Genomic DNA, 24,439 nt, shown 5'->3' with positions numbered 1-24,439 from the left:
ACTCTTGTTTGCACCTTTTAAGGCCATCCAATACTTTGAGCTTCATAAGAAAGTCATCTGCTTGTTTTCCATTATATAAAAACTGTAAAGAGAAAACCTAGTATTCGGTTGTGTTTTAAAGAAACCTGTAGCAGGACTACGTGGAGAAAAAGAAGAAAAAATACTGCCTGAGCAGCGGATGCTGCAATTGAAAGAACATCCGTCGAACACATGTATATTCTGCGCAGTGCCTATTAACTGTTTCTAAATGCCCAGATTGTTGAAATGATTTTAGTTGCATTTTTCTACCACACGCCACTACAATGTGTTTTTTTTTTTTTTTTTGGCCAAACTTTTCTCGACAGCCATTGTAATAGTGAAATAAGCTTGAAATTTGGAGCTCTGTTCTCCTGTCAGCTTCTTATCCACCACACTCCTTCCTGCTCCACAATCAGGTATGATATAGCAAATCAGGCCAGAAAAAGTGGCCGCTGCTGTGGCCAGCAGTAGAATCGATATCAGACACACATTTGTCTGGCCCAGAAAAATGACATCAGGTGTGCTTGGTTTTGATCCCTGGATATGCCTAGACAGTTAGAATAAGGTACTCATTTCCTGCTCCTACAATTTGTGAATGAACCTCGGAATAACACACCTTAAAAACTGCTCACACGAATGGCTCATTCACACACAATCACTGATCTGAAAATTAAAAAAAAAAAAAAAAAGTTTGAATTGCCTTGCGCTACAATTTTGGTAATGGGGTTCCAAACAACTGTAATTGTTGAATCAATCCAATACATTTCATAAAATAAAAGTAAGCCGCACTATTACATTTTTAGAGTAAGGACAGTATTATCAGGATAATTCTGCCCTATACAATTCACATTGTCCTCACCAATGGCACCAGCCTTCAAACCAGTTCCAAAAATGTGAGTAGGCAATTTTCTTAAGTGCAAATTTCAAAATGTTTTAAAGATACAAATTGTTCAAAGTAATGTAGTTGTGTATGAGAACATCCTGTTTTCCTTTTGTATATTAACAAAGTAAATGCAGGAGAGATTCTAAGTTTGTGTAGTGCTAAAGAAGAAATCTTACTGCAGAAATTTAGAGCTGTGTTCAAAGGTTTGGAGGTTCAAAGGTTTGTTCGCTAGCCAGGTATTCAAAGTTAGTTCTAAACCTTCGAAAGCTTGTTTGGTTGTCAGTAACTTACTGACCCCAGAATCTCATCAAGCAGCTTCTTGAAGGATCCCAGGGTGTCGGCTTCAACAACATTACTGGGGAGTTGGTTCCAGACCCTCACAATTCTCTGTCTAAAAGTATTTGTATTTTCTGTTCTGAATGCCCCTTTATCTATTCTCCATTTGTGACCCCTGGTCCTTGTTTCTTTTTTCATATCGAAAAAGTCCCCTGGGTTGACATTGTCAATGCCTTTTAGCATTTTGAATGCTTGAATCAGGTCGCCGTATAGTCTTCTTTGTTCAAGACTGAATAGATTAAATTATTTTAGCCTGTCTGCATATGACATGCCTTTTAAACCTGGAATAATTCTGTTTGCTCTTCTTTGCAGTCTTTCTACAGCAGCAATATCCTTTTTATAACGAGGTGACCAGAACTGAACACAGTATTCCAAATGCGGTCTTACTAATGCAGTGTAAAGTTTTAACATTTCTTCCCTTGATTTTAAATATAACACCTTAATAATTTGGAGTTAAAAATAATAATCCTGTGTTATAATCATACTTTTAGATCTTAATTCATATCAGAAAGCCGCTATGTGATTAAATATTCTGTGCTTTCCTTCTAATCTCCAATTATTCCCAGGATATGCAATCACTGTTTGCAAGCAATGTCAATTCATTTACCTGGCAAATTCAATGTAAAACTAGGCACCAAAGTCTCAAATTGCCTCAGAAATTGTCAAATATTCAGATATGTCAGACTGATGTGACAGGAGCACTGATAGCAAAAAAAAAAAAAAAGAACGACAGAGTAACTTTACATTATTTCATTTACCAAAATGAAAATTTATTATGGATGCGGGAAAAACACGTTTACAATGCGCTGTGCAGCGTCAATCTAGAAATCTTTGTGTTAACTTCATCTTTTAATCCATTATGAACCTAAACAAAGGGGAAATACGTAAGCAATAAGGCACAACTGGGTGTGGGATATACTCTAATATCCACACGCCTCGAGTGTATTATAAGTCACGAGGCGAAGCCGAGTTACACTTCTTGTAATTCTTTGTTTATTCGTTACATTTTAAAGTAAAATATTACTGTCCATTTTCATCATGACACAGCACAAATGAGTCTGCCTTTAAATCAAGCAGCACAAATAAAATATAATAAATCACGCAGACCCTTCCTCACAAGACTGGCAACAGTATCAGATGAGAGTGTGTTTTTTTTAATCATCCTTTGTTCTCCGGGGTAGTAACAGGAGGTATCCATACCAGATTTGTGCTACAGCTTCACGGTGGCGAGAAAGACGTTATTTGCATGGAATACCCAGTTACTTATCAAACTGATTTTGCAATTTACAGCTTGGTAACGTGGAGAACTATTGGGCCTGTGTTAAGAAACAATTTAAAACAATGCAGGGCACAGCAGAAGACATGATACCATCGTACCTGGACACATTTAAAAGGTATGGCAGGAACTGTCGAGATGAATTTATAAATGTCCAGCATCAGATCACATAGCTGCGAAGGGGGTGGGTCCAGTGGCAGCAGGCAGGCAGGCAGACTGAAGAACAGACAGCGGGAGCAACGGAAACAAAACATCTTTTAACCCCAAATTCTCTTTTAAGAGGGACCCAAATCATTTGTGAAAAGCTGAAAGTTTGAGAGATTTTTTAAACTATTTTCAAGATGGGATAGTGAAACGCCGTAGTTCGAGTTTTGAATTTATTTGAATACTTTTCCTTTTTTCTCTACTTTAATAAATCATTGGTGTCCGATTCAGATTCATTCAATATCTCATGGACACTTCGGTTTCCTAAAAGTTCCAACATTTACATAAATGTCGTCGGTCATGTTTATTGCTATAAATTCCAATATGTCTGCCATTTTTGTTTTTAGTCTCTAGGTGTATGGATATCTGACAGTGATTTGCCCATTTTTGAAAAAAAGTGCCTACCCATGGTGATATGCTGTAATAGCAACACCCCCATGTGACCCATTTTGACCAATCAGAATAGAGTATTTAAAATACCTATTTTATAAATAAATATAATATGTTTTTGTGTAAAAGAGAAAAAATACATTTTCTGAAATCAAATGAACTTAAGCACAATCTCATAAATGCATCATTGTATTACAGACTTAATAAAAGTGCAAATGCAGTGAAATTGAAACGTTTCTGTTTTGCAAAACAAATGATAAAAGTAATAATAAATGTACTATTTAAGAACACTGTGTAGAGAGAGACAGACAGATAGACACACACACACACACAGAGTTCCGGCAATGTCTAAATCAAATTGGCAGATTTGACCCGATGAAGTTGAGGTATATGCTATAGTCAGACGTGAAAGTAACTTTAATGTAGTGTTCACGTTAAGTGGTACACAGCGTGCTGCGCTTGGTCGTGCCTAAACAACTGCTAAGAAAGCACGGAAGCGCCTATTCAAATCTGGTACATTGTGCTATGTTCGGTCTTTTTTCATTAAATTGATCATATTTTCCAGTGTTTTTCATTGTTTTAATGTCATTTATCATATTTTTCCACCATTACAAAATAGTAGGTGAAGATTTGTCAGATGCATTACATTGGGTCTTGTAATTTTTTTACTTTGCTGTGGACATCTTGTGACTTTGTTCTTTCTTTTTAGAGAAATTGATTGTCGGTTTCCAGATTAAATTTGCAAAAATAAAGTATAATGGTAAATGTACTTATTTTTGAGAATAAGAAAACACTGATCAGATCGCAATTGATTGACAGTACCACTTCTGACATTACACAGGTCAAGTCTGGTATGTGTACCACATTCTGATGAGGTACCACTTTCTAACACTGCAATGATACTGCATTATTGTTTAGTCTCCTCCCCCCTGAAATAAACTGTGCGAAATGTTTACTTCCAAGTGGTGTTACTTTGTATAGTTCATTTTGAGTGTGAAGCATCTCATGGTTGTTTTTCTGTTATGAGGTTTCATAAAAGCAATAAGAAGAGCAGTGTATCAGTCTATCACTCTATCAAGTAATGAAGTGGAATAATTGTATGCCTTTATCTTATGTAGGTATTCACTTCAATTCAGACCACTAAGATTTCAGTTTACAAAAGCTCCCTTATTTTGAAAACTCAATGATTGACACAGTACTGGCAACAAATGTTTTACCAGTACGCAATACCGGACCATATCGGCGCTATAGTGCAGGTCACGGCTTCTATCACGGTGAAAAACAGTGTCCACAAGCTTATCTATAAACTTCAGGTACATTCAAATAGTATTCCAATTCTAAAAGAAAAGTTAGTGACAAGCAAGTTGAAAAAGGCATGCAAATAGAATAATCTAGCTAGAAAAAATAAATCAATATTTTTGTATTTTATTAATTTTTTTATTATCTGTGCCTTTTTCCTGAGAGGTCTCAGACAATGTCCATTAGGTAAACTGTTCCCCCACTATTACCACTAGTTTAATGAAAATTATTTAGTTTTTTTCAGGGATTTGTGACTGGGACTCAGACCCTGAATACTTGAACTCAACTACAAGTCTAGGGGTTACCTATATAGGTTGTAGCACTTCAGTAAAATATATAATGAATACCTAGTGTACAAGACGGTGTAAGAGAAGTGCTATGGTAGAATATGTTTGAAATATACAAAATATACACCAACACTAATAATTTTAATTTTGAAAACTGAGCACCATCCTCCCCTCCCCCTTCAGCTTGTGTTTTCCAGAGACAGAACTTTTCTTCATTCGCCATCTCAATAGCAAAATGTTGTGTAGCGTAAGCTGTATTGAAAGAAATGTCTGACAAACCCTCTGCTGTTTGGGATTTTTTTTTTTAATTAAATGCCCAGACAACCAAAAACAAAAAAAAAAGTTTTTGTATCGTCTAGGCACAGACTGGGCTCTTCGTGCGTGTGCGTTTTTTTTTTTTAGTTTTTTTTTTAATTTATTTAGTTTACATTGTTGTAGTTCACACTGAACCCTGAAACTTTTGCTGATAATTCCTGTTTTGATAATTATGCAGATCCGAAAGTCAACATGGCTAATTGAATCTCTGCATGAACAAGGAGCTGTGTGGGCTTTTTGCAGGAAGTGGTTTAGTTCACAGAAAAAGTATGTCAGCGATACAAAGTATTCTGTACACCACCCATTTTTTTTTCTCCACCTACATTGGAAAAAGTGAACCACTCCATGGTTTTGCTCTTCTGTAACAACCAAATCAAACACTGTTACTTGCACCATATTTCCCCAGTGTTTGTTTTATCCTTATTAGAAGAGAAAAGCTTCCCAAATGAAATTTAAATATAGTTTTGCAGCAATATACTATAACTAAAATACGTTATTTAGTTTGAAATGTCTAAACTGTTCTAAAATATCTGATTTGTATTTTTTATTGCATATTGGCGTAATAAAAAGGGTTCTTGAAGACAGTTCCCATTTAATTGATAGCTCTTGCATAGTAAAAAGTTACATTACTAATTTAAAAAATCTAGGTTGCAATACTTTTTCCAAGGTTTACAGTAGCAAACTCCTAAAATAATTTGTCACAAATGGCATCTAGCAAGGCAGAAGCAGTTTGTAATAAGTTGTTTTATTTTAAAATCATTTGGGTTTTGAAAAGTGTCATATTGAAAGAGAAATATTTTTGCTACAACTCCACTCCTATTGGCTGTTATAAAGGCTGCACCGTCCGTGCAAACAGCAACACATTTCTCCTGCTTGAGCGATTCAGATTTCGTGAAATTATCCAGAAATTTGAATATTTCCTCACCTGATGTCAGTGTTTGTAACTTCTGACAGAAAAGAATCTTCCATAATTTTACTCTGCCAAATATAACGAAAATAAAGTAATAATTGCGCTGCATTAACAACATCAGTTGTCTCATCAAGCTGAATTGCACACTGCTCACATGCCCGCTTTTATATCTTTTGAAAGATCATCAATTCTCCTTCTAACCGTGTCGTTTGAAAGTGGTATTGCCTTCAATTTCTTTGATGCGTCTTCGCTCACCATAACTTCACATATTTCTACAGCAGCTGGAAGAATCAATTCTTCCCCAATAGTGTGGGCCTTTTAACTTTTTGCATTCCGAAGCTTTGTTAAGGAAGGTGACTGCAGAGTCTTTTCTGAAACAGAGTAACGTCACCAGTGGGCATTCAGCCAGCCCCTCTACACATGCACTGTCAGGAATACCACAGCGTGTAAACAGAAAGAGTAAATTTGGCATGTTTTACTCAGCAGGCAATTTGAGAATCCACGGACCATGAGTTTGAGAACCACTGTTGTAAATCTCTTCTTCAGTCTCTGCTTTGTTCATTCGTGGCATTTTCCATGATATCCCAAAGATTTACAGTTGGATTCAGGTCAAGTCACTTAGGCCTTGAGAGATCACTGATCTTTGCCTTATTCTTTCCACGCTTATTGCCATCCCTTTCTAAATTGACCTGCCCTGAGTGCATCTTCGAGACTGAAGTTATTCACAATGTACCCAAATGCATTGCTTTTCTGGGCAATATGCCTAGTCGCATTACCATTATAATATTATATTTTGAGGGACCCCTGCCTTTTTATTGAGTGAAGGGGCGGTGTGATTTGATTAACTAATTTTGATCAATTGTTTTGTAGGTGTTAAAATCACTGTACAGCCACTGTATCCACCTTCATACAAATTCCACACTTGCATTTAGTGGCATCTTAGTTAAATAGCCTATGTGGTTTAATCTATAATATTTTAGATTACTCGAGTTTCAGAAAGAGGTTCAACAATATTGGTGACACCACGCATCAGGTTACAGCCCAGTCTGAAGTCTCCCACTGCCAGTTTGCATTAAAACATTGATTATGTAGTTATGCACTTATATTAATTCTAGTACGATAGGTAGCCAACATCAGCACATTGCTAGAATACACACCTTTCAGCCTCTGGAATCCCAGGTAAGTTGTGTGTTTTTATTTAAATGTAAGTTGCGTCTTGCTGTTTCAACTATTATGCACAACAGTGTTTTTAGTTATTGGATCTTCTGATAAAATCCTAGTGTTTCTTCTTTAAAATGTTGTCAATAAATGCTTATATGATAACCAATTTTAAGAAATTGGGTTGCCGATTGCACCACTAGTTTCAGAAGTATTTCATTGAACAGAAGCTGTAACAATTCTGTAGGTTGTTTTACAGGTATTTCTTTTGTGTTTAACCTAACTTTATAACCTTTTAAATCTTTGCTCATCAGTGATAATCTTTCTGGCTCTGTGCAATAAGCAATCTGAGCACCCCTGCACCTGTGGATTGCCAAAACATGTTGCAACAATTGCTGAACTGAGATGTGTTTCATAACTGGTTTTGTCTGCTGCCTTTAAATGAGTAATTGCAGCTTCTCTACTTGTGTAGGCTATTACCATAAACCAAAAATGCCAACAGCCATAATGTAAGAGGTTGTGCTACCATAAAAAAAAAAAAAAAAGACTGGAAATGGAAGAATTCTAAAATGTGGGTGAGTTACCCTGCAAGTGAAAAAAATAAATAACTGCTAGGTTATGAAGCTGCTCTATTATATGATGAATATTCCTGTTGTACAATGATATTGTATTTGGTTAAATACTATTATTCAACTGATGTAGCTTAACTTGAAAGAGAGTATCAAAAGCTTAGCAGTCGACATGCATCATTTCCTGTTATGGTTTATAGGTCTCAATTGTGTTTCCATGGAAAAATTTTAATAAGTCTCTCCTTTTTCTCACAATATTTTAGTAGTACTTTTTGGGTAATTATTTTTTCTTTTGTTTTGTTTTTTTAAAGAGAAAGTCTCTTTCCAAATGCAAATGACCTAATATATATTAAAGTACGGGTGGGTCTATTTAAATGTTTCTGTCTGAGTTCCAGTTTGGCCTTACCTGACTACTGATATCGTGCAGCTTTCTTAAACTGGGTTTCTTCTAAGTTTTTAGGTTGTGTCGAAGAAGTAAAGCCTGCCTTGCCAAAAATATTATCAAAAAAGCAATGTAAACAAAACAAAAACCCAGATGTAGCATTACACAAGTACAAAAAAAAAGCAAGCATTCCCTAAGAAAGCACTGTATACTATACATGTATTATGTGCTAAATATTTATTGACTGCATATATTTATATAATTTGTTATAAACGTACATATATAATATACACAAGTTTTCTTAGAGAACTGTAGCTTCAGCAATTTGGATCCTTATGGTAGTGTACCATAAGGAGGTAAAATCCATCACTTTAGGTAATATAATGTGCAATGGCGTGTACAGCCAATAAAAGCTATTTTTGAATTTGAGTTTGATCACATCTTGCGTGATTAGGCATAAATGCGGCGAGGAATGTGCAATTATGCAGGAAACATTGTATCGTTTGTAATCTAATGGTGCCTGCACCACTGCATTGTGCAGGTATGTTTTTTTATGTTGTTAGTGAAAATTTGTTTCAATAAAGTGAATACACATTCGTGGAATACATACTGAGTACAGCCGTGTTATTGTGTGATATGCATGCAGAGGGAGTGGAATTGTGGCACGGTGAGGGAGGGGGAGCGTTGCATCTCCGCTAAATGAAAAACTGAGATTTGCATTGCAACAGAAAATAAGTAAGTCACTGATGCTTAAATGCAGTGGTAGTCCTGACAGTAAAATACTGTACTGAAATATAATTTTAATTCAAAGGTCAATACATGCAACACAGAATGGCAGTTAAACTAGGCACCCTCACGAGACGGTTGCTTCTCAAGTATACTGTAGTAAAATAAACGTAATCGTTGTCCTCGGTGATTGAGCACCATTGACATTTTTATACTGTATTTAAACGGCTGATTTTGAAATTTTGCTAATTGTACTGTGACGTGGCCGAGGGCATTGTGACTGATCAGGTTGGAGTCTTGATTTACAGTTTGAAACCAGTATTGTTTTCTTACAGCGCGGAGGGGAAACAACCGCTATTAAAACAAACAAAATAGATAAACCTAGATTTCAGTTGGAGCACTAACTAAACGGTACTTTGTGTGGTCCCTGTGCTTACATGCAGGAACTCATGACATCTAGTGGTCAACCCATTACACTGCAGGGAACAAAGCTTTCATTCTCAAACTGACATACTGATTCTGCACCACTTCACCACAGTAGTCATATCGGTCTGCTTTTAAGAATCAACTGCTTATAAGAATCAAATCATCCAGGACATGTGTGATTCTTATAAACGGAGTGCACTGTATTTTCATTTCTGTATTTCTTCTTAAAAAAATATGAATTTTATTTATTCTCTTGTTTAGTGCTTTGAGGCAAATTTTTGTGAATTGTTTTTTCTAAGCTGTAAAGAAGTTACTGTATCATGTGTTTTGTTTCTGCATACTTCCTGAAAATGTCTCTGCCCTCAGAAATCAAGCAGGCAGTGAAGTTCAATCCCTCCCCTTACAATATACGTTCAACTATTGGATAATGGAACTAACCCCTTTCTTTTTATTTGCTAATCAATGTGGCGGTTTCCAGAAGAAGACATAATTTGGCATGTTTATTGCTGTATTGCGATACATAATCCATGGATCGTGGATTGGATCGTTTTATAAAATATTGCGATGCATTGATATTCGATGAATCGTTACACCCCTATTTAGTACAGTACATAAGAACAGCAGACAAGTTTGGAAATGAGAAAAAGCCATTTGGCCCATCAAGTCTTGTTCCTTGTTAGCATACCTTTCTCCTCTACTTGGGGGTGGGGGGTGGGGGACAACAACTACTTTAAAAGCACATAATCTAGTCTTTTTATGTTCCCAGTGTTTTAGATCCTACTACTTCACCTGGTAAGCTGTTCCATGCATTTATAACTCTCTGCATAAGAAAAGTGAAACTGCGTAACGTCGCCTGTTCTAAGTTTACTTTTTCTTTTACACAGCTTTCATTTATGCTCCCTTGTTCTCTCTTTCTACAAAACTTTGATTGCCTTGGGGTAACCTTATCTATACTGTATGATTTTAAAGACGTCCATCAACTACCCTTTTTCCCTTCTTTTTCTTGGCTGAAGAGATTTTTTTGTAGTGAGATGACCAAAACTGTACACAGTACTCTAGGTGGGGTATAGCTAAGGCATTGTATAATCTTAGCATAACCTCTCTAGACTTGTATTCCACACTTTTTGCAATATAGCCTAATAACATTCTGTTTGCTTTTTTTTAATTGCCTCACCACATTGGCAAGATACTATAACATTCACATGCATTTTAAAAATACATCACATGAACATTAATCATGCTTTGAGAATTTAAAGGAAATTAAACGTTTACATACATGTAATTGATGCTGCTTGCGATATATACAGTAAGCTTGTTGCAGCAGCACCTTATTGCGGCCTATTAAAAGAACTGCTGCTGACTTTGGCAAAAAAAACTTTATTTAACAGTCACTGTTCCAAGCAAGTTTTCAGTCAGTGTCACATTGCAGCAAGCCAATATTAAACCCCGTATTTGTCTTTTTCAACAAATTCTTGGAACAAGCAGTTTAAAAAATGTATATATAAATAAATAAAATCTTTTTCATGTTTTCATTCTGTAAATCATGTCTTGCTCAATGAGATTTTACTTCAACTTTATGTTGAATAAATGGTGTCTTGCAAAAGAAAAATATTCGTACTGTATGCTTATTTTTTCCTATGTGGTCAAAGATTCTTGCCAGAGCTACACCCAGCAGATCTCAGTTGTTAAAGGATTGTTTGGTACGGCCTTTAGTTGTAGTAGAAAGTTGCTCGCGAGGTGACGTCAAGAACGGCATGGCTTTCGGACTTGTTTCATTTCAATTTACACTACTTCTTAGCGATTGTGCAAGATTTGTGCATGCTGCATCACATTCTCAGGACAATGGAGAGAAAATTTGGAATTCGTAAACTGCATGGAAACTGCCAATGTCTGTTGACTCAGACCTAATATGGCAGTCATACTTGTTTGGTTTCTGTGTGACAGAATTCTCTGTGTCTTTTTTTTATTTTATTTTTCTTACTTTTGTTGAGTAAATGTCAGAACATAAAGCCTCATTAGGTCCCTGGATTTTAATATTTAATATCTGTGTTAAACACCACCCTTACAAAGTGACATTTGGATAAGCTATAATATTCTGATACAACATTATGCTACTTGTTTACAAACATCACTTTTTACAGTATCTAGTTCATATTGTAAACTTGTTCATGCATTGGAAAGGCTAGGACCCTGGCACAGGTAGTGCTGTTTTTACATTTATATTAACATTGTAAGTCTCTTGTGTTTTGGTTTTTGAAAGGTTAGAATCCTGTTGAACTTTACCATCTGCAGTTGACAGACCTACATTTCGTAATGAGCATGACATTTTATGTGTGATTTACCATTGCAGTGTTTTTCTTGTGCTACTTTTTTGCACCTGTAGCTTTATAGCTACAATATTTAGGTCAGTGTAGTGTTTTCAAAGAAAAAACAGTGTTGCCTACATTTTTTATAGAGGTTTTTACCATGTTAATATCAGTGTCTTATTTTGCAGATTTGAACACATTCGACATGGATTTAATTTATATATAAATTGTGGACACTTTTTTAAAATCAGATTTTTTTTTTTTTTTTTCACATCAATGCATTCCATGGCAGTTCAGTTATAGGTACCCGTGTAGCGAATGACTGCTGGAACGTCATTCCATAGAACAGTAGTAAACTCAATCAACTGTAAACAGATTTACTGATTTGAGTGAATTGTGGTAAGCTAGTACAGTAGGGCAAAAGTAAACATTTGTAGCAAACACAAAACACTTCACTAATCAATTTTGAGAAGTAACAGGACTTTTAATGTATGATTTATAGTTTTTGTACAGAGAATTTGTTTATTGTAAAATCAGGGCGCACTTAAAGGAAATGTACACAAATTCATTGATCCTTTGATCACAATATAACGTTTATATTGATTCAGTATAGTGGTTGATGATTAATTTAAGTTAACATGTTGAACAGACTGCATAGTTTAGTTTATTCACTTTGTGCCCACAGGGCCAGCACAGGCATATCTGAATAGTGCAGCACTAATACAAAGAGAGACCCAGGTAGACCATATTGAATAATAAACAATACAACAATTATACATCCAAGCAATATCAATAAAAAACACACGTATACACACACTTATACATACAATATACAAATATATTAAAGATAGAAATATTTCCTTTATTATTTACATTACATTACAACTAAAACAAGTTCACCTCAAAGGTAGAGGACACTGAACAGAAGATTTAAACACGGAGAGGCTTGACAATGACACAATGGAATCTGGGCATTCCATACCCTCAAGGCTGTGCCAAAGAAAGAATAACGACACAACCGAAGGCAAAAAGGACTAATGGTCAGAGCAGTTCTGTGGAGACCTCTCAGCCCAGGTTTTTTTTTTACAAGCACAGACTGACAGAGGTAGAACACAGTGAATGCAGAGTCTTGTAGAAATGAAGAATAAAATAGGACCTTTTGCCACTTAATAATTTACGAGAAGAAGGTTATCATAAGTAGAATCCCAACTTATTCAATACAATCCTGCAAGCACATTTTTGCACAGACTCAAGCTTATTGGTATTGTTTTTTGATATGGGTTCCAGACAAAACAGTCGTACTCGAAAATAGGTCTTACTAAACTCTTGTAAAGACAGAAAACAACATTTGGAGGGGCCTTTCTAAAGGAATGATAAATAAACCCCAAACCCCACATACAAGTGCCACGTACTCCCTCTTCTGGTAATATAGTTTACTTCAGTGAAAAAGAAAAGCATTCACATTGCTGCTAAAGGTTTAAAAAAAATCTGGCCAAAAACATTTCACGTGTACTAAAATGTCTAAGTTAGCATAACGCTTCCAGCCATATAAAGATGTGATGCTGTATCTATGAAAGCGGCAAAGTTGTATACAAAAAAGGGTCGGCCCTGTAAAGATGTAGGCTACGCAATTGGATGAACTTGGCCCTCCATTTTTATTTCATTAGGAAATAAAAAAGTGGGTGGGGGAGTCTTTGCTTCATTTAATCACTTTTACATTTGGTTAAATACATTGATATCCTTACTCTACATTATCTGTATTTAGTTTTGTGGTATTGGCTTTCATGTTTAGTCCCCAGTTCCAAACCACCACCCAGTTCTGTCCAATTATCATAAGGGAACCAAACTCTTCAGGTTCAGAACTTGGGTTCACCTCCAGAGTTATGGGGGAATCCTGCATGACATTACCACTGCACTGTTGACCTCGTATCTCAGAGATTGTTTAAGGTACACAGTTTACATTGGCAGGGAACGCATTGCTGACATTATATACTGGCCTCTGGCTCAATATGGTCGCTATACTGAGAACAGTTTTTGTGATAGCCTATTTGATACACCAAGTTTCATTGCAGCTTTTCACTGCCACATTGTTTAACCTCTAGCCACCAATGATAGACACCATATGCTGTTAATTTTCTTTTTCTTTTATACCAGTTTACATTTGTTTTGACCTCCCACCAGAAACAGTCTACAGCAAGTAAGCTACTCATTTTCCCACATATATTTTACTGGCCATTTTATCAGGTGTCCATTCCCTTGCACTATGCTACCAGGAAGCTTTGTTTTTGTTAGTAAAATCACCAATATCTAGTTTAACAGTAAACAAATGAATTTGATTCCTAATTTCCAGATGACAGTGCATGGCGATGTGAAGACCCTGCACCAGGTCAGTACTTTAGAAACTTACTCGCTTGATGTGTGTTGTTTTTTATGAAAGAGCTTTGTTTGGTACATGTAAAAAAAGTGAAACTTTGGCACTGATTAAACTGAGAAAAAAATATGTTTACCTCGAAAATCCCCGATTTGTGGTTTGTTAGCTAGGAAATCACCTTTAAAAAAAAAAAAAAAGAAAAAAAAAAATTACAAAAGTTTGTAGTCCAGGTATGCAGTCAAGATTTTATATCCAGACTCCACCGACCGCTTCTTTAATTAGATGTCTGTGTTATAATTTTTCTGTCTGTTTGTCTATCTATCTATCTGTGTGTGTGTGTGTGTATGTCTATGTCTATGTATATATATATATATATATATATATATATATATATATATATAAACTCCATTGTACAAAATTGAAGGCATATGTAAGAAAAGGTTTTTAAACAATGTACACAAAAAGTTTAAAATGTTAAAAAATCTTATTTTCAGGATGTTTCATGCAAAAGACCATCTTCAGCTGTTTAAAAAGAAAAGTAAATACAGTGCAGTAACCTTGTTGTTTTTCCAAGAATTGTAATTAGACAACAATTCTGTGGATGGTGTCATGATTTTTAGAATATAATGTTCATTCCCAGAGGATTCAAAGTCTCCAGTTTGAAGAAAAACTCTTGTTCCTTTTGTTTCCGAGCAACAAAATTAACTGAATAAAAATAAGTTTTTTTTTAAATCTTTTAAACTTTGTGTACATTTTTTAAAAACCTTTTTTTTCTTTCACACACACACACACACAATATATATATATATATATATATATATATATATATATATATATATATATATATATATATATATAGTGTGAGCAGGGAGAGGGTTAATTCCTCCCTGAAAGAAAAAAAAAAACATGTACAAAATCACATTTGCACATGTTTTTTTTCTTTAGCAGGGAGGAATTAACCCTCTCCCTGCTCACACAATCCCACCAGTACCACCAAATGTAACCTGAGCTTCACTCTCTGTGGTTGGTTGCCCCTTTAAAATGCAGACCCAAACACACAAAGTTGAAGTTTCAGCGTTTGCGCGCTCTTTTAATAACACAAAATAAATAAAACAAAGTAAACAAAAACAAACACCTAGCTTCTATTTGGAGCACTAACTAAACACAATACCGGCCCTATGTAACATGGGACAGCTAAGCTGTTTTCCCGTCCTAAAGCAAAACACAGTTTAACACAAAGGTTTCACACTACCTTTTTTTTTTCAAGATTGCACACACTTGCAAACGGGCTCTTCACTCTGCAGCAGCCCCGAGCAGACTGACTGCTCTCCTTAAGTACCTTGCACCTGGCTCTAATTTACAACGCTAGCCAGGTGCGGGTGATAATTAACAATCATACGATCAACAAATGTGCATAAAAATCATAACAATACAATCAACAATCAGTGAAACAGTCAACAATCAAATAGTAACTACTTAAAGCATGCACAACTCTAAACTGGATAGTCATGCATCTTACTCATAAATTGTACTAAAGTTATTCGGGACTCCAACTTAAGTTTAGATTTTAAATCATTCCAAGACCAAGGAGCAAAATAGGCAAATTATCTTTTAGCAGCCTCTGTACGCACTTTAGGAACCATGAAATGAAAAAAAAAAAAAGTGTGTGATCTAATACTGTAGTTACAAAAAGCGATTATAAAGTATTCATTTATATATGGAGGTAATTTACAAAGAATAGCCTTATATAACTGAATATACTAGTGATTCAACCTTTTTTTTGATGCTCTGAGGAAGACCTGGATCAGTCAAAAACGTTAGTGATTTAGTATTTTTATGTAATAAATTCTTGTTTTTTAACTGAACCATAGGGGTTGTGGACTTGCTTTTTAACCGGGAGATGCACTCAACATTTCTATTCTGGTGTATTGCCACTGAAGGAGACCTTTGGTGCAACATTCCCAAGACGAGAAGCACCCCGTCATTATACCAAGACTTTCAAACACTTTCGTAGCACCGGCTGTATATCTGTGTGTGTGTGTGTGTGTGTGTGTGTGTGTGTGTGCAGTACCAGTCCAACGTTTGAGTACACCTGCTTGAAACCAGGTTTTTCATGATTATCTATGCTTTTAACTGTATAAACTTGTCTATAAACACTTAATATTTCATTATATGATACGTGTACTTATATAAGCTGATAATCATAAGTGAATTGCATTCAAAAATTTACTTTAAATGAAAATGTAAATCTTGTCAATTTCAATGAAATGGTCACCCAAAGTAAGGGGATTTCAGTCTGAAGCCCAAGTCAGTTAAAAGTCTGAAATGTGTATAACACGATGTTAGAACACTGGCCTAGGTATGAAAGTGTCTTTGTTAGATGTTCTTTGAGTTAACTAGCATGTTACCTAATTAACCTTTTGTCACCAATTATTGTTAACAGGTAAGGGTCCAAGATTACTATAAATATAGGTGGCATAGGCACAGGTTTGTCATTCCTGAATGTAAGGGAGCAGAAAATGGCAAAATAAGCTCAGTTAAGCAAAGAAAAAAGACTTAGTTCTGTAATTACTTTAAGAAATGAAGGTCAGTCTTTTAAGACAAATCGTAAGAACTTTGCAAGTGTTTGTAACTGCTGTGGCCAAGACCATCAAACAATTTGAAGAAACTGGCATTCATGAGGACCGAACAAGGTCAGGCAGGCCAAGGGTGACCTCAGAGAACAAGTTCATTCGAGTCACAAGTCTGCGAAACCGGCGATTAACCGCCCCTGAAATACAAGCTCAGCTAAATGCTACTAGAATTACAGATGTTTCAACATCAACTGTTCAGAGGAGATTGCGTGAAGCTGGCCTAACTGGAAGAATTGCTGCAAAGAAACCATTGTTAAGAGTGCAGAATAAGAGGAAGAGTCTTGCCTGGGCCAGAAAACACAGAAACTGGATGTTTGAGGAGTGGAAGTTGGTCTTATGGACCGATGAGTCAAAATGTGAAATATTTGGGTCCAACCGCCGAGTATTTGTAAGACGCAGAGAGGGTGAGTGCATGAGTTCTGCATGTGTGGTTCCCACTGTCAAGCATGGAGGAGGCAGTGTCATGGTCTGGGGTTGCTTTGCTGGTGACAGAGTTGATGATCTTTATCAAGTCCATGGCAAGCTCAGCCAGCATGGCTATCATCGCATACTTCAGAGGCATGCCATTCCATCAGGAGTATGAATAGTTGGGCAGTCCTTCATTGTTCAGCAAGATAATGACCTGAAACACACCTCAATGTTGTGCAAGAACTATCTGGCGAAGAAGGAAAGTGAGGGACAACTGAATCTAATGACCTGGCCTGCCTAGTCTCCAGACCTCAATCCCATAGAACTTGTATGGGACGAACTGGACCGAAAAGTCAAAGCAAAGCTACCCATAAGTGCCCTACATCTCTGGGAATTACTGCAGAAGAGCTCGGAAGACATGTCAGGTGATGTCCTGCTGAAACTTGCCCATTAACCGAATGCCTTGTGTTTGTGAGGCTGTTATTAAGGCAAAGGGTTTTGAGGAAATTTTTGAGGAATCCAAGATTTGGAGACAATTTTCAATTTTCTTGAACATTGCTTTGATACTCCTTATTTTTTGTTTTGTATATTGTAACATGTGTTTTCATTTTCAAGTATTTACAGAAACTTATACGATGTAAAACATTGTCAATTATGAAAAAAAACCTAGTTTCCAGCAAGTGTACTCAAACTTTTGTGTAGTGGATAAGGATGAGGATACTCGGGCCCAAAAGTGAGCCACATCTAGACACTCCCAAAACATATGTAAAAAAGTACCCGTAGCACCCTGGGGGCAGAGCATGCACAAAGGGCTGGGGGTAAGTCGCATTTGAAAATGTCTGCAAGGGGTTAAATGCACCCTGTGAAAAAAATTGAAAAGAATCATTTGATGATTAGGGTTCCTGGAAGCCAGACTTATGTTGTCCCAGAGAGAGTTCCAGCAAATCTCGTCATCTCCAAAATTCAGATCTCTATTCCATACAGTAAAAAGTGCTAGAGGTTTATAAGAGGTCTTTAAAAGAGAGATGTACATGGCTGAAGCCAACCCTTTTGTTTTGCCCTGTTTATCTAATAATTTGTGAAGTGGCTGTATAGGCAGTTGTGCTTCCCGGGGAACACCATAGGCACGCATTGCAGAACGGAGACGTAAATAAAAAAAGAAAGAAGATCCTGGCAAGTTAAAAGCATGGAACGTACCATTGTCATTAAAAATATCCTAAAAATTATGTATACCATTATTACTCCAGTGTGAAAAAGAGAAAGGAGAATTGCCTGTGAGGAGTTTGTAGTTATGGAAGATAGGTGAATGAGAATGCCATTTAGTTTGGGAATTTGTAAGCTTCTCTACCAGATGCCACGTAGCAATTAAATGAGAAATTATAGGGCCAAAGCACAATTTACACTGTCTGAGGGGGGCATTGGCGTAGATTAAATCTTGGGAGTCTATAAGGCGAGATTATGTCTTCCTCAAGAGGACGCCAAGATACAGGAGTCAAGCAGATTGGGTGTAGAATAAATGAGTAGAAATAAAATTTTAAATTTGGGAGAGCCAAACCCCCCATGGACTTTTCGCACTGCAAAGTGGAAAATTTGATGCCTGGTTGTTTCCCTTTCCATATAAACTTGGAGATTCTTGTATGCAGTCTATCCCAATACCCTGATGGGGGAGATAAAGGAATCATTGAGCTATAAAAATTAATGCGAGGAAGCACATTAATTTTTACGATGGAAATATGAGCCTGACGAGAATTAGGAAAGTGCATCCACCTGTTCAAATCAGTATTCACCTGCTTAAAGACTTTAATAAAGTTATTTACTGTGGTATTATGTAAAGAAGGATAAATCTCAACACCCAGATAACCAGTTAACTTTGTATCCCGACATTGCACTAAAATCATCGAAAATAGTCAGCAGATGAGGGAGAAACATCTGTAATTGACAAAACCAGGACTGGAATACCGAAAAAGCTGTCTAACAAGGATGAGCAATACTTGAAGATGATATCCTTAAGGAATAGATGGAAGACAAGTGTTGAATTGACAACAACAACAAAAAAAAAACTGATTTCTGAGAGCAGGAGGAAGTGTAGACTACCACTTAGACTGTGGGCTATATTTGGGTGTAGTTTTTGAGCTGTGTAAATAATAAGACTGATTAGATTTTTTGGAGGGTTGTTTTCTTAACCCTTAGCGGTCCATTTATTCAGCGCTTGTCAGGTGCATCAGGTACAATTTATTTTCACATGCTCTGTTTATTTTACACACGCTGTTTAATTTTTTTTTTTCAGAGTAAAAAAGGTTTAAAAGGCCCTGCATAGCAAAAGGACATCAGTACTGCATCTCCAGCCAAGCCCACCCCTTTTCACTGTCTATTTTACATACCTCTTTATAGACATGCAGACTGATAAATCCTCTCCTGATCACTCGTTTTATCACCAAACTCCTCAATAATGTGATCCAGGTCATTATTTTATTACAATAACCTCTCAAAAAGCTCTGCAAATGTTTCGTATTCTTTGTGCGCTGAATGCGGAAGCAGCTATCTCCTTTGTTTGCGTCCGTGTTATCTCTGTGGTGCAGGGGATATGTGTATTGCTCAGATAATTTCGGCTTCATTCGGCCATTGAAAGGTTTTCCCGGCATTTTCTGGAGAAAAACAACTAGAGACCTGTGCTTGACGTCTTTTTGATGATGTCGGACAGGGTGCGACATCGGTCTGGAAAGGGAAAATTGTAATGTCGGACCACAAAGGGTTAAAGATTTAAAAAAAAAAAAAATAATAATAATGTTGAAATGAGTGGGATGCTATCTGTTCTATACCAAAAGTACCTTAATTATGTATTTTTAAGACTCTTTCAAGTTTACCATTACTATAATTTAAATTTTATGGATTAAAAGAAGGATCTAGTTATAATCAAAAACAGGAACGACAGTAACATGAACTGAGTTTGTCCTTGCTTTCAGCACTCGAGGTGTAGAGGAACTGCAATTAGTTGTGGTATTCTATTTCCCCCATCATGAACCGTATCTTTTACAAGTCTGACCACAAGCCCAACCTGGGCATTGGGTTTATCTTGTGGTTTTAAGGTGTGTCGTTTCTCTCTGAGCTTCTAGACCTTTTTAGTTAAAATCCTAGATTAAGGTTACTGCTGTTTTATGTTGCCTTGTTTGGGCTGTATTCTACACACCTCTACTTGTAGGTTAAAAGACATACTGCTCTAACTGTTGTTTTTAGAGTAATCCATATTATTTGTTTAAATATTTTTCACCTTGTCATTTATTTAATTTTATTCTAGTCAAGCCACTAAAAAAAGAGAACAATTTAGGCTTTGGAGGGAATTTCAATACCAATGCAGTATATTTTTAGTATGTTGTGTTTTATGGAGATATTTCTATTTTGTAGCAAACAGAAAATACCACTGGTCTCCAAATAAAACTAATATATTTATTGTTCTCAAGTAGTTTTTTAATGCTTTATTTAGTCCCTCCAGAAAGTCTAAATCTGGTAAATCTTAAGTTTTACTGGTAGCTGTCAACATTTATCAAGTAAGGTGGTAAATGTCTGGAATTCTATTGGACTTTTTACTGAAAGCTTATTGGTAAAGGCATTTAGTTATTCTTGATTTACCAGTACATTTCCGAAGTAAAGTGTTGTCATGTTTATTACAGTTTTTTTTTACAGCTTTACTTGGTAAATGTTGACATTTACCAGTAAGTCTTGAGATTTGCCAATATTCAGATGTTTACCGTAACATGCACACCAAGGTCCCTTTCCCTGGAACCTCCCCATGGAAACTCCCTTAAATTGATGTCACCTTTTGTTCCCTGGAATTTCCCAAAGCTGACAAGTGCATACACACACACACACTCACACACAACTAAGAATGTAAGGAGTTTTGTTTTCTTTCCAGTACTCTTGATTTTCAGTTCAGCTTAGATTAAATAAATATTTACCTGGGTACAGTGCAGTCAGAAATGCAAGCTGCTTACTGGTATACTGTAAATGCTTATGCTAGCATGTTTTGCCTAGTGACATGTGATGTATTGTTAATGCAGTTCTAGAGCTCATCTTTTTCACAAAAAAAATAATATTGAAGCAATACTGCCCTGACACCATATAATACAATTATTACTAACAATATCAAGAGTGATGAGATTTAATTCACCCGTTATTATAACCCATTGTTTACTTTTTTTAATTAAATGCTCATTTGGCAGAGTTTGTTCCTAAGCATGGAAGCCCAAATGCAGTGAATCATCAAAATTCTTTAACTTTCATGGTTACATATTGCTTAGGTGTCCCAGGGGGTTCTGAGTCATTTCCTTTGTGTCAATGTGATTATTTTAATGCAATGTAGAACAGTTTGCTATCCTCTGTAGTTTAAGGTACTTGAAGCCAACTTTGAGTACCTGAGTCATGCGTTAGCACATAGAGTCAAAACACAAGTAATTTTTTTGCCAATTTTTCTTGACTTTTTGACTAAGCAGTTTCACTTGCACTATTCAAACTGTTTTTAGTTTAATTTTAGTAGGTATGTTGGTAGTTACAGCTCTATACATAAGCACTAAAGCCAGAAGTCTTCTCTAATAACTTTGCTGACCAAAATAATTACACTGTATAATAGAGAGATACATCCCAAGTGACAAGGATATAGTGGAGTATCAGTCTGGGGATAATAGGAGCTGCCTTCTTATCCATCTTCATCTGTACATTCTGAAAGTTGCAACCACTTAAATCTTTTTGATAAAACCTGGGTAATACTCTTCCTCATGTTACTGGCATAATCACAGGGCTTTCTCATCGTTGCATTTAAAAGTGTGCATTCTGGCACAATTTTGGATAGTTTAAGCGTAGTTTAATGTCTGCTTATAGTGTCTGACAAAGTACTGCATTAGTGCAATGAATGAGTTTTATTTCAGCACTGCTCACCACAAGACAAGATCAGGAAGAAAGAGACTGTGGTCTGGTGGTTATAGAAAAGGGCTTGTAACCAGGAGGTCCCCGGTTCAAATCCTGGCTCACTCACTGGCGAGACGCTGTAAGTGACTTTGCAGCTGATGCATAGTTCGCACACACTAGTCTCTGTAAATCGCCTTGGATAAAGGCTTGGCTGGAGATGCAGTACTGATCATAATAAAAGAAAAGTTTACTTTTCGAGCATCAAGGCCACTGCAATATGAGACTGGGTGGAATTGGTGACCGTGCCTTTTAGTTGTGTACAGTTGTAATATGGGAAACAGCATGCTACAGCTCCAATTCTTTAGTCAAGTCCTGATCTGACAGCATGTACTCTAACACAGACAGCTGTTATGATTACATGTTATCGTTTATTTTCCAGAAAAACACGTTTAAATTGCAGTGAGTTTGTTCTGGTTTTTTTTATATTAAATACACCACAGCAAGCATATTGTCATATATTTTCATTAGCACAATCTGAGATCTGAATTTGGTGAATGGTCTTTTATTTTACTGCAATTAAGCTGCAATACATTTTTAATTGTCTAAATATTTAGTTTTTCTCTCAGCAGTTCCTAATTACAGCCTGTGGCAAAGTGGTTTACAGTGTGCAGGTGTAGAAGTGATGCAATGCGTAACAAATGACAGACAAGAAAGTTCACAGTCCAAACATTTTTTTATTTGTTCTGTTTTTAATCCAAGTCGTGGTAACCGTAAATAATAATCCCAGGCAATACGCAGCAATGTGTATTGAACAGTTTTAAACCCCAGCTTACAGTCACAAAATAATAAACACAGTATTACACCCCAAGACACAAACATGATCACAAGTCCAGAGTGAGTGCTAACATGCACAGTGGTGAAGTGTTGTTCGAGTTGGTGCTGGCCTTAAGCGACAGCTCCCATTACCTGTTAGCCGTCTAATAAGAACAAACGAGCACAATTAGAAACGACAAACAGTCATGGTTACTTTTTATTTTCCTTCAGCGGTTCTCTCTCAACCATAAAAAAAAACAGATTGCTTAGCCAAGTCCCCTTTTCTAACATCAGTCAAGCCCCCTTGGTTAGAGAGTGCAACCGTTTTTCCTCCAATTCGCAGTTGCCACGTCGCTTCTTGTCTGGGGGGCAATGACTTGTTGTACGGTGGCTCCGCCCCCTTTCTAGGTGGCCGACTTCCACCTTTCCCTGGAATGTATTGTCAGACCATCCAGTCTGGGGCACACTATTCGCTTTGCACAGCGTCCTCACAGGTCGGGAGGGAGATTTATAACCAAGATTTATTCTTTCTCTGTCACACAGACCCAAGTATTTCTATGTGGTATCTTTTCATCTTTCTGGTCAGTTTGAGAAATAAACTTTTCACTGCAACATCTGACCCTGCTTTAAACTCATGCTACATTACTATTTTTTATTATGGTAACGTCTTAAGTTATTGTGCTTGCTCCTTTGGCTGAAGAGATATTATCAGCTAATCATCTAACTAGGGAATCTGCAACGAGATTAAATCATTTTTAAACTTCAGACAGTAAGCAATGTTGCAAGCCCAGATGCTGTAATGTCCGGTTTTAAGTGAAACACTTAAGAAACGCCAACCTTCCTTTACTATTTTCTTTGACATACACAAGTTGCTTAAATTATTTCTATTGTCTTATTTAAAATGTACTGATCTGTACATTCTACTTTGTCCCCATTCTGGGGACAACGACCATCCACATGATGTAAACAATCCAATACAGTACTGAGCTGATGTGTGATTCAGGACTCGCAGGATGTTAGGTTTGAGGATCTTTCAACAGGAGCTTGAAAATCCAAGTGAATGTGCTTTGTCATGGCAAATTTTGCCCCCCACTCAAGTAACGTGACAATTTAGTCACAGGAGAGAAAAAAATGTCAGCCACCTGCGACACTGTAAACCCCCCGACCCACTGGCCCAACCAATGTAAGTTCTGATCTGTGTGCTGTTTGTTTCACTGCCCGTGTAACGTCAGAAAAATGCATCCTGGTAGCACCCGACTATACTGTATGTCAAATTTTGCACCCACGTCGGTGAAATTTAGTCCTGTATAAACTGTCCATTTCTTTTTATGCCAGATACATTTTCTCAGAGGTCCTCTGATTATTTTACAGGACATTGGGACCTTCTGTAAAATGCCAAACTCGGACGTCCTGTGTCTTTACTCCTGGGTGAATCGACCATGTCAGTGTGATGTTACAACTAATAGAGCATTTCCGTGGTATTCACCTCAAAGCAATACCAGCCTTCGCAATAAACCATAATAGAATATTCAAATTGGTACGATTCTACAGTTCAGTAAAACACAACGATTGGCCATACAAAACATAATTGGCGTAATGCTTTTAACAGTGCATTTGAAGATATGTATGGGAATACACATCGCTGAAAGGATGAAATGTTTACAAATCATGCACAAAAGCTCCTTCTCTGGCCACAACATCGCATTTCATTTAGAATTTACCAACTTTTCTTGATGAAAATTAATCCACGTCTAGGAGGCTACTAGATGTCCTCTGCTTTTGACCAACTTTGAGGACACCTGTTTTTTTAGTCCCAAGTGAATCATGCTT

At 36.6% G+C, this 24,439-nt stretch overlaps 1 protein-coding gene across 3 annotated transcripts in view; it reads left to right on the top strand.

Annotated features, from left to right (window-relative positions):
- Window positions 1–24,439, top strand: part of LOC121315864 (HBS1-like protein) — a 42,943-nt gene that overhangs the window by 11,665 nt on the left and 6,839 nt on the right. The gene's annotated exons all lie outside the window — the stretch shown is intronic.

This window comes from Polyodon spathula, chromosome 5 (assembly GCF_017654505.1).
Source record: "Polyodon spathula isolate WHYD16114869_AA chromosome 5, ASM1765450v1, whole genome shotgun sequence".
Lineage (NCBI taxonomy): Eukaryota > Metazoa > Chordata > Actinopteri > Acipenseriformes > Polyodontidae > Polyodon > Polyodon spathula.
Note: the sequence above shows the minus strand (reverse complement) of the source record. Positions and strands in the feature narration are given on the sequence as shown.